The 11493-nt window shown below is 43.4% G+C and overlaps 1 protein-coding gene across 11 annotated transcripts in view; it reads right to left on the bottom strand.

The window, feature by feature from the left end:
* Positions 1 to 2629, bottom strand: part of ATG4C (autophagy related 4C cysteine peptidase) — a 375968-nt gene extending 373339 nt beyond the window's left edge. For 7 of the 11 annotated variants that reach the window (XM_078669318.1, XM_078669352.1, XM_078669343.1 and 4 more), the window contains exons 1-4: positions 2499 to 2629; positions 2047 to 2112; positions 1802 to 1856; positions 663 to 826 (exon numbers count right to left, since the gene is read on the bottom strand). The gene's annotated coding sequence lies outside the window, so the exon portion shown is untranslated. The remainder of the gene's footprint in view (positions 1 to 662; positions 827 to 1801; positions 1857 to 2046; positions 2113 to 2498) is intronic. The other 4 variants (XM_078669326.1, XM_078669368.1, XM_078669373.1 and 1 more) reach the window with 2 other exon arrangements.
* Positions 2630 to 11493: the final 8864 nt, after the last annotated feature.

Consider the following 11493-nt stretch of genomic DNA (forward strand, 5'->3'; position numbering starts at 1 on the left):
TTCAAATGTCGGTAATCCAGAACTAGGCGGTACGACCCATCAGGCTTTGTCACAGTGAAAAGAGGATTATTCTTCGGAGACACACATGTTTCAATCACACCTTGATACTCTAATTGTTCAAGAATTTCTGCCACTGGAGCTTTTGCTTCCCGCTGCATGGGAAATTGGGGTTGTGGCTGTGGCATTGACCGCAATGGTATCTCATGATGGGTGACATTTTATCCCACCCCACTTGAGTACGGTACAACGCCGGTTCAAGCACCTGAGGCCACTCTTCTGCAAAGTTCTGCACCTGCTCATTGGGCACAGTGTGTACGAAACTAGGGAGGATTACCTACTCCCCTCTCGGAGCGGCAAAATGAAAGGAGGGGGACAGTTTGTCTCTGCTAACAAAATGTCATAAGTAGAATTCAGATTTTCCCAAAAGATCCCTTTTATTACACGTTGTATGTCACCTTCAATTAAAAGAACTATGTCATATAGTCGGTCAGGGGGAGCCACTCTAATGTCAGCCATTTTCACTGTAACAAAAGTGTTAGTTGCTGTCGCCTTCAGATATGGACGCAGTACTTGCCGCACTATTGTAACCTCCGCTGCACGGTCCAGCAGCGTGAGTGCCCATGTCAGGTTACAAAGCTGTGTTCTCACTATCTGTGGCATACCTCGCTGTTAATGCAGCAACCTTCTTTTTCTGAAACTGAGGTCTTTGACGTGGAACGTCGTCCTGCTTGCCTTTGCTCTCGGACGGGCGGGGCATCTCACGTCCTTGTGGGGTACCCTGACCTCTGCCACATTCTCCTCCACCGGCCAGTGAGCCTGATGTTTCCTGTGAAGAACGAGGAGAACGATGATCAGGAACCTGAAACCTATCAGGAGACCTAAGTTGTGTGCAGTCATATCATATGTGCCTTCAACAGTCACCGCAACTGGTGATGCAGGACACGACCCCTGTTTCTGTTGCTTCTTACCCTGTTTTTTACCCTTCCAATTTTGCTTTGGCAAGTTAGGACGGTCGTCTTTAGTAGACTTAGCCATCTGCGTTTGCACTGTTGTCTTAGCAAAAGGCTTAACACCCAAACTATTGCGGCAAACCGTCTTTTAAGCCTCCGCAATTATTTTAGGTAACCTTTGGGATTTCTCGGCATCTGGGACAAGGCGCAAAGCATTAGACGGGAGAAATAGAGTGAGGAGGATCAAACAAGGGGGGAATATTTAACGACCATAGCAACTCAAACCCCTACAATTACTAGAAAATACAATAAGAGATGCTAGGTCAATAGTGTTGTCTGTCAGTTGTGTCGGACCAAGGAACGTGAGTCCACCAAGCCACTAATGAAATATTACTGGGTTGAAAAAAGTTCCCATCAGCCCACCCTTATGATGGAATATCGTCATGTGGGATACATCTCATAAATCCAGATCTCACCCAACGCACCTGGTGATTGTGCGGAGAAGGATTTTGATAGTATTTGTCGCAACCACAGTAATTTCCAGATAGTGCAGATGGAGTGCAGTGCTAGTGAAAAACAAAGTGAAGAAGAGTGACAATAAAATTGACTCAAAGGCAAAAAATATGTTTAATAGGTATTATCCTAGGGTCAAAAATTAAAACAACGCCTGATAGTTTCAAATAATAACTATCTGTTGGCGCGGTGCAGTGGGGTCAACATGTTTCAGCTCTAGTGGATATAGTGTCCAAGCTTTCTTCAGGACCAGATGGTTCTAGCGACTGCAAAGGTGTGGAATTTATAAATAACAATAATGCTAATAATCATACACAAAGATAATGGATTACTCCTACCAGAAATGTGGAACCCAAAATATAATCTGGCGGATATCCAATCATTCTTTTCTTCCTGGAAAGAGAAGATTATGCAGACCAGCAGATAAAAAAATAGTGCATGGAGACATCACAATAAAAAGGACACAACACAACAACACAGACAAGGCAAAGAGAAAATCTCTCTGTGCCGATCAGAAGGCAAAAAGTACTCCTGATGTTAACAATACAAATTTTGTAGTGCAAATTAATGAGATAGAACTTACCCATCATTTTGTGGGAAGTCGCCTCACCTCACCTGGCACCCGCTCGGGAAAAAGGGAGGCCCCGCTCTGTTAGAATGGAAAATGAAGAGAAAGACCACCTCAGAGCCTATTTCAGAGGTGTGTCGATATATTAATCCATCATTCCCAATAAATTCCTAACTGACCCAATTGTCAAAAAAGAGAGACTCACCCTTAACATAGAATTGGCTGTGAGAAAAGGTATAAAGGCCAGTTTTTGAGACAAGAATCCATTCCATTCTCACCCATTTAGCCAGGGAGAGAGTGGTGGCTATTATATATTTCATATATCATAGCTTAGTACATATTGAAAAAATAGCTGAAAACAGCTGACTAACAAAGGAAATCCTGTAAGGCTAACCCTGACAAACAGAGTAACAGGCAGGCAAAAAGGAGCTTCAGCATAGGTTCATTGCAGTCATGGAGAGCCCTACCTGTCCGTCGGTACCTCTAGGCCAGCGTCCGAGAGGTAGTGGAGGTAGCTCCTCGCTGCTCCCGTGTCTGTTTTTATACCCGAGGTAATTGATCAAGTAAATGCACCTGGCTTAATTTGTTAACATGGCCGACGTGCGCTGAATCTAGATATAGACGCTACACTTCAAACGCGCATGCGTCATTGAGCAGCGCCATAGCGCATGTATCCACCAAAACGACTGATGGAATAGCGCATGCGCATGAAAGTGAAGCAGCAAGCTGGAGCGCGCGTCTATCGTGAGACGCATGCGTTTGCCACGTCAACTATTATTGCCGCGCATGCGCATCACGCTGAAGGTTTGGGCGAGCGTCTATACGTGAAGCAACAAGACGGAGCGCGCGTCTATCGTGAGACGCATGTGTATGCCAAGTCGGCTATTCTTGCCGCGCATGCGCATCACGCTAGAAGTTTGGGCAAGTGTCTATACATGAGACGCTACACTAAGGAGCATGGCAGAAAACCCGTTCTAACTGCGCTTGTGTGTCTTGAAAAAAACGGTGCAGCAGGCGTCTACAGATAGATGTTCACAGTGATACATAGTAAAGAGGGGCTATGTTATTAATCACAGGCTAACATTATAGATATTCACCTAATGCCATGGAGTACCGAAATGATCTGATTTATATTAGATGTTTATCATATAGAGTTTATGGCAGATTAGGGAAAATAAAGATAAACATAAACAATCATGAGGAGCACGTAAGAAAACTTAGATGTGCATACTCAGTTATGTTATGTGAGACAAAATGCAAGTCCTAAGCTACTAATGCCTCTATATTACATGGACCCATGGAGTGTAGTATGGATGTTGAATATAGTGATAATATACCTAGATGGAACTAGCCTGTAATCATTCATAACGATGTCCACGGTATATCATCATTAAGGCCATTGATGTCACTTTTAAGAAGGTAGATCTATTTCTGTTCCTTTACGGACAGGAATCTCGACACATCACTTATGTGGGGGGGAATATATGGATGTTCTAATATCACCCAATTCATGTCGTCCGCTGAATGTTTAAGAGCCAGAAAATGATTGGTTAGTCTTGTAGATTGTTTTCGGCACCTAATGGTGCTTTTATGTTCCCCAATTCTCAGTTTGATCTTACGGGTAGTATACCCGATATACCTCAGGGAGCAGGGGCAGGTGATCATATAAATGACCCTGTCAGTGTTGCAATTAGTGTGTTTTTTAAGGAGCCATGTTCTCCCTGTTCCCAAATCGATCGTGTTGGTTTTCTTTGTCTGAGGGCAGGCACTGCAGGAACCACATGGAAAATGACCTGAAACCGGTGGAAGTTCCCACAGGGTCATGGATCTGTCGGTGTTCTGTGTCCTAGGTCTAGTATGGACCAGAGTGTCCCGCAAGCTAGGTGCTCTTTTGAACAAAAAAAGAGGTAGAGGAATATTGGCATCAGTGATATTTAGAATGCCCCAATGTTTCCGAACAGTCTTTTGGATTTTGTTGGACGATGTGTTGAAAGTACTGACGAATGTCAATCTTTCTAATGGTGGTTTAGGAGGCCGCCTCTCCACTAAAGCCTCGCGATTATTGTTAGATGCACGTCTCCATGCCTTCTTTACCAGGTGTTTTGGGTATTGGCGTTCTTGCAATTGGGTGGAGAGAACACTGGCATGTTTGTTAAACAGTTCTTTAGATGAACAATTTCTCCTGAGTCGGAGAAATTGTCCCACAGGAAGGTTTTCCCTGAGGGAGCGAGGATGATGGCTATTAAATAGCAGTAGAGAATTTCTTGCCATAGGTTTTGTGAACAATTCGCTTTGTAAACCCCCTGCTTCGGGGAAGATTGACAAGTCCAGAAAAGACAGTCTTTCATGGCTGTACTCCACTGTGAAATTGAGATATTGATTTTGTACGTTCAGCCATTCATGAAAGGACTGGATCTCCAATTGGGAGCCTCGCCATACCACCAGGATGTCATCTATATATCTCTTCCATAGCACCACATGATGGTGAAAAGGGTTGCTATGGTTGAGAATGACATCCTGTTCAAATTGATGTACATAGAGGTTGGCGAGGCTCGGAGCAAAGACACTCCCCATGGATGTCCCGGAGATCTGGAGGAAAAACTGGTCCTCAAATTTGAAGAAGTTTTTCTTCATGGCTATTTCAGCACAGGCTAGAATCAAATTGACAGGGGTGATGCTATCAAGATCATCTAACGACAAAAGATGTCTTATGGTATCAAGGGTGTCTTGTTGAGGTATGCAAGTGTAGAGAGACTCAACGTCAAAACTGACTAATAAATCGGTCTCTACATTGAACTCTACACTGGGTAGTAGTCTAAGGACATCAGCTGTGTCCTCTAAATAGGTAGGCATTTTCCTAACCAAAGGTCTGAGAAAACAGTCTACAAAGGTAGAAAGGGGTTCGAGAAGAGAACCGATCCCTGAAATGATGGGACGTCCCGGTGGTGGTCTAGTGGCTTTATGGATCTTAGGAAGGCAGTAGAACCCTGGTGTAACAGGGTTCTCTGTCACCAGAAATTTGGCCTCATGAGGTGTAATCCACCCTTCAGTATTACCCTCGTCTACCAAAGCCTTAATCTCAGCGAGCAATCGCGGAGTAGGGTCTTCAGATAGTCGCTGATAGAATAGCTGGTTGTCCAATTGTTTAAGGCACTCTTGTCGGTATTGAGACATGTCCAAAATTACTGTTGCACCCCTTTTATCCGCTGGTTTAATTATTATAGACGGATCTTTAGTGAGGCCAGTCAGGGCATTCCTTTCCAGTTTCGAGAAATTTTGGAATTCTTTTGAATCTGCATCTAGTAATTGTGAGATGTCATGTCTGACAGCTTGTTCAAAGGTGGTCACCTGAGAAGGAACTTGGTGACTCAATGGAGTGAACGTGGACTTGGGGCGTAACCCTGTGTTGGGGAGTTGGACTTCCCCAGTAGGATCAGATTTTTCTTTAAAGAAGAAATGCAGACGCACCTTGCGAAATAATTTTTCAAGTTCCGTTCTGATCTGAAATCGATCTCCTCTGTAGGTCGGTACAAAGCCTAGACCTTCTTCCAAAACTGTCTCTTCAATTGGTGTCAAGGTCCGGGAGCTCAAGTTGACTGTTAGGTACCGGTCGCCTCTGTGCTGTTGCTCTGTTGAGCCGCTCTCCTGCTCCGTGTGTTGGGGAACGATGGGTCGGTGTCCCATTGGACTGTCTGTTGTCCTCTTTTTCTTCCCCGATTTTGTCCCCGACCACGTCCTAAAAAAGACTGATCTGGAAAGAACTGGGGATGTTGTGTATATGGGTTCATTTGTTGCGGAAATGGCAGTGGTGGTTGGTTAGACACCTGAAAGTTAACTGCATCCGCCTTGACATTGGCATGGATCAGATCAGAAACTATGTCAAACACCCCAACAAGCCTCATACCCAACTCGACAGTCGCCTCCGGTCCATGTTGATCCTGAACACGCTTGATCACGGAGGGCAGAACAGTCATAGACAGTGTGCCAAAGCTCTTCAAATACACTGCTGCAAATATCTTACCCCAAGTATCACAATCGGTCACCTCAGGCATCAAGTCTTTCTGCAAACTAATGGTTAGACTCCTGTGTTTCTCCACAGGAGGTGTATTTGGAAATACTGCCTCCAGTTGGTCAAATTTCTCAGCAAGCCAATAAGCCATATCGTCCTTATCTTGGGGGCGCTTGCCCATAACCGAATTAACCATGACAGGACTAATTTTCATCCCGGGCGGTTCAACCGGATGCCCTGCAACCCCAGGTACCCCCACCTGGAGATTGAGTGTAACATATTGTACCAGAGCCCTATGTACCTCAACCACAGAGGCATATAGTAGTCGTAACTCTGCTACAGGGTCTCGCAAATAATTGGGATGTGGCGTGGAACCGCTAATACTGGCCAAGTGGCCCCAGGAATCGACAAGGGACCCAACCGAGCCGGAGTCACAGCATGGGGAAGGGCACCATTAAACCAAATACGATGCTGCCATGCAGAAATCTGAATCTCTAGTGTCCTGAATGGAAGATAAGCCGCTGGCATTGCAGTGTGAGAATATGTATGGAACGTATTATCATCCGCATTTACTGCAGGAAACGTAACCCAAGAGTAGAAAAGCTCAAACGGGAACGCCGAATCCCACTCACAACAAAGATTACCGCCATACCTTCGCCAGGCACCTCAAACTGTGTAAGATGACGCCTGAGCACAACGCAACTATGTTGAGCTATGTCAATATCAGCCAAAAGGACACAGAGAATAAAAACAATCTATATGAAATGTAGCACAAAAAGGGTACTAATTCAATAAATGTGAACCTTTTTAAATTTCACGCTTGAATCAACCTATATTTAGTCCATATAGGTAGGTTAATCCGTCACAACTGTCTTCCGGAAAAAGTGAGGGTGTCGTGGACTAAGAGAAGCTCCAACTACTAAAGAGTATTGTAAATAAGACCAAACGTTAGGTGCGCCATGTTGCGGGGATTCTGTGTGTGCACAGAACTGTGCATAGGAAACCAGGACCTTGGTGACTCGTGGTGTACCAGAAACTCACCTCAGTAACCAGAACCCCTATCCGACTAGCATCAGTGTCTCATTCGTTCTCCGGCTTAAACGAAGCTACTAATGTTTAGACAACCTAGAACAAGCAACTTAGAAAACTCTCAGGAATGGTGGGAAACAAGAACACTTGTTCGTTTGTATTCCTCATATAAGTCCACAACACGTGTAATCAGAGACACAGTAAATTTTAAAATATTTATTTCGGTACTTGGAGACTGGTGCAGAGATCTAGATGCAGCAATGCTTGCGGAGAGAGTGGTATATGTGCACCGGGGGTGCCCTCGGAAATGGGGAAAAATTTGGGGTTCCTGGAATGAATACAGGGTGTATCTGTGTGATCCACCAACAACTGATGGGGAGAGTGATTCGGATTCTTAGCGGGGAGGAAGCGGGGAGCTACTGGAATGTACCAATAGAGATGGAATTATGTCTATTTAATATCTTGCATAATGTAATGACGCTGTTTACTACAACAAACTGCCATGTCCAATGTATGTACCATTTACCTAACAGATGCCCTGCTACTGTTATCAATAAAAACAATTTAAAAAAAAATATATATATATATATATTTATTTCAACAACGTGCTCTAAGATGCAATATCTTGGCTAACATAAGCAAGCATATAATTAGAAATAACACAATCAGCATTGTTACAATTCCATAAAACACAAAGGGAGAAAACATATTATAATGATAGTGGAAACAGGTCATAAAGCGCCTTGTGGACCACCCTCCCCCTGCTCAAAGCTAAGTTTTATAATAAAAGAAGGTCTCTAAGTTTCAACCGGGGACCCCATACCTCAAAGAACAGCTTAGGAGTATCACATCAAAGGATCAGCCAGCTCTCTTGTAGAAGGAAAGGTTTTTCTTCAAGTGCCTGCAAACCTGCTTGCAGTGTAATATGAAAGGCACTCAAATTTCAGCTTCTTGCAGCTGGATGCATACTACGTCTAGAGAGTGGGCCGATCACATTGAATCAACAGCATACATTGTTATTTGACCTTCACGCTGTGAGCACAGGCTGTACAGACAGAGGCTGCCGTGTAAGTCTAGGGATGTGCAAAGCAGACAGTTCTCATGTGAAGAAAATCAAGCAAGTTAATAACAACAGATATATGTAGTGTCGTGTGCAAAAAGCGGCAAAGGTTGCAAAATGGCGTTTAAACTTCGAATGCGGTTATTCTGACATAGTAATGTGTGCAGGCAGGCATCCTTCTACACTACAGTAATACTGCAGGCAGCAAAGCACGTGAACTGCATCAAACTGGACAACCACCAACTCCTTGTTTTCCCAATTACACATTAACTGTTCAGCACCAGTGGGCCTCTTTCCTCAGAGTAAACAGAAAATGTAGAGCAATGGGACAAAAGTACTTGTTAATGTTGATGACCAAGCTCAAGATACTGTCAGAGCAGAGCATCCTTTTTTTTTACTATACCAGAGGCAGTATGGGGATGGGCAGATGATCAGGAGCATCTTCATAGCCAAATGCACACTGTTAATGGTAACACAAGATATTCAGTCATCAACATGGATGTACCAGGGAGACATGAGATGCCTCTGGGCCCCGCTTTGATTCCATCACTGTAACAGGCCTGTGATGGCCAATGCCTCCTTGTGCAATTTGACCACGGGGACATCTGCCACCTCATCTGAAGCCTCCAAAGTAGATGATCTCCCCAGGTTGACTCCACAAACAGCTAACCCTTCTATTGGGCCAACAGAGTATGTGTCTTCTTAGTGAGTGACTCTAGTTCCCAGATAGCAGAGTTGCACCGGGCTGTTTTTTTTGGCTTGGGGAGGCCGCTCAGCACACCCCAAATTATGCCCAAATGTTTTTCTTAACCTCCTGGATGATTGACAGCTTGCCTTCTCTATTTAGTGATTTTTTTCTATTAGCTCAATTCCTATTCCTTTGGTCAGAGGCTGACAGATTAATTTGCCCTATTCATGGTTGACTAAAGAGCGTAGTTATGTTACTTTACAAACAGGGAAGATGGAGCTGTAAGGCCCCCTAGAATATTGCACATACATTGCTATCACCCTCCTGGTGAGTTTAGGTTATTTTGCTTGATAACATAACACATCAGGGGGATGTACACTGCAAATAAAGGATTCTATTGCTTTCTTAACTGGATAGGGGTCCATATAGCCTTACTCAAAGACTCTCACATCACTCAAGCAGAAGACAACAGACTTCAAAAGTGCTGCTGAGGTTATGTCTTCACTATAAATATTTCCTCTCATGTCGGTGGGACCCTGACGTGGGTAAAAAAAGGTTCCCTTTGAGACGAGCACTGGTATTATAGACAGAGACAGATGTTTTTCCCTCGTTGAGATCAAGCTAGATGGAAACCCAGTAATAATAGTAAGCATCTTTGCCCCACTTATGGAGGAGGAGACATTCCTTAATCACCTGTTTGAGCAACTGGTGAGGTGGATATGTACTCCATGGATTTTAGGGGAGGATTTCAACTGTGTAATGGGTGTTGCCCTGTACAGCTCACATCCACCCCTCCCACAAACTCATACAGAATGCAAAGACGCTGTCGCACTGGCTCAAGCAATAGTCCCAGGTTGATATTGGGCGACTCCACAATCCTGACATCATGTGTTACTCCTTTTACTCACCTCCCCATGACCTATACGTGCAAGTGGACAGAATTGTACCACACTGAGTCCACTAATCTCCTCCATTGACTTTGTTGGTAGGGATATAGCTGAACAACAATTAATGATGGGAAAGGCACTCCTTGGTTTAGATAACAATACTCGATATTAACTTTTTTTTTAAAAACAAAATCTGTCATGCGTGCTACAGAAGGAGATGCTGTGTCCAAACTGCATCAATGAAATAAACATACAAAGAAATCAAGCGTGACCGCTTGCCCTCTGTGCACTGTTGCGAATCCACAATGGGAACTTATTCACTGTATTTCTCAAATTCTAACACATATTATATACAAGAAACACTACAAATTTTTTTGAGTTATCATCTTCATATCTTTACTGACAAGTCATTAATAATCCTCATGACACACACTTCATGTACAAAAACCATTAGTACATAAATAAATTCAAGCAACTGTTTTTCAACGTGAAAGTTTGTTTTACAACAAAAAACTGGTCATTTTTCCTGCCCAATGCATTTCGGGCCACCCGGCCCTTCGTCAGGGGCGGTACCTAAAAAACAAAAGAATGATTTCTATCACTGAAATGAATGTGGTTCTTCAAAAATGCATAGTTCATAGCATGTCACTGTGTGCATTGGTTGTAAGTGCTATCTGGTGGTTTGAACCAATCTATGAATTAATCAACACCTTTTTTGCATCATACTCACTTCAAGCCCAAAAGTAGTGTAAAAGAATGGACGTGTTCAGGTGTGCCAGTGTAGAAAACTTAATCCGTCGCTCTATGAGAAGAAATGGTACGCCTAAGTCATGTTTATAACAATATCTTTGCGGAGACAAGAAACGCAACATTTTTACCCTCACTACTTACTAGAAGAATGTACATATTCTTCTAGTAAGTAGTGAGGGTAAAAATGTACCATTTCTTCTCATAGAGCGACGGATTAAGTTTTCTACACTGGCACACCTGAACACGTCCATTCTTTTACACTGCTTTTGGGCTTGAAGTGAGTATGATGCAAAAAAGGTGTTGATTAATTCATAGATTGGTTCAAACCACCAGATAGCACTTACAACCAATGCACACAGTGACATGCTATGAACTATGCATTTTTGAAGAACCACATTCATTTCAGTGATAGAAATCATTCTTTTGTTTTTTAGGTACCGCCCCTGACGAAGGGCCGGGTGGCCCGAAATGCATTGGGCAGGAAAAATGACCAGTTTTTTGTTGTAAAACAAACTTTCACATTGAAAAACAGTTGCTTGAATTTATTTATGTACTAATGGTTTTTGTACATGAAGTGTGTGTCATGAGGATTATTAATGACTTGTCAGTAAAGATATGAAGATGATAACTCAAAAAAAATTGTAGTGTTTCTTGTATATAATATGTGTTAGAATTTGAGAAATACAGTGAATAAGTTCCCATTGTGGATTCGCAACAGTGCACAGAGGGCAAGCGGTCACGCTTGATTTCTTTGTAGGGATATAGCTGACCCTACTCCTTTACTTCTCAACCTAGCGTGGGCCAGAACCCTCCCTCGTACCCCATCATTGCAGCTACAGGGTTTCATGTTGGAGGATGAATTTTCAAAGGTACTCTAATGGAAGGAATAGAGGAGCAAATTGAAAACAATGAGGGTACAGCCTCCTGTCCTGTCCTGGAGTAGAGTCCTTAAAGGTGGTCAGGTGCGGCCATTTTATAAATGCCATGGTTGGCACATGCAGGGCTTTGGAGTGGGACCGAAGTGAAATAGAGAAATCCT

Source organism: Lissotriton helveticus, chromosome 1_2 (genome assembly GCF_964261635.1).
Source record: "Lissotriton helveticus chromosome 1_2, aLisHel1.1, whole genome shotgun sequence".
NCBI classification, from domain to species: Eukaryota; Metazoa; Chordata; class Amphibia; order Caudata; family Salamandridae; genus Lissotriton; species Lissotriton helveticus.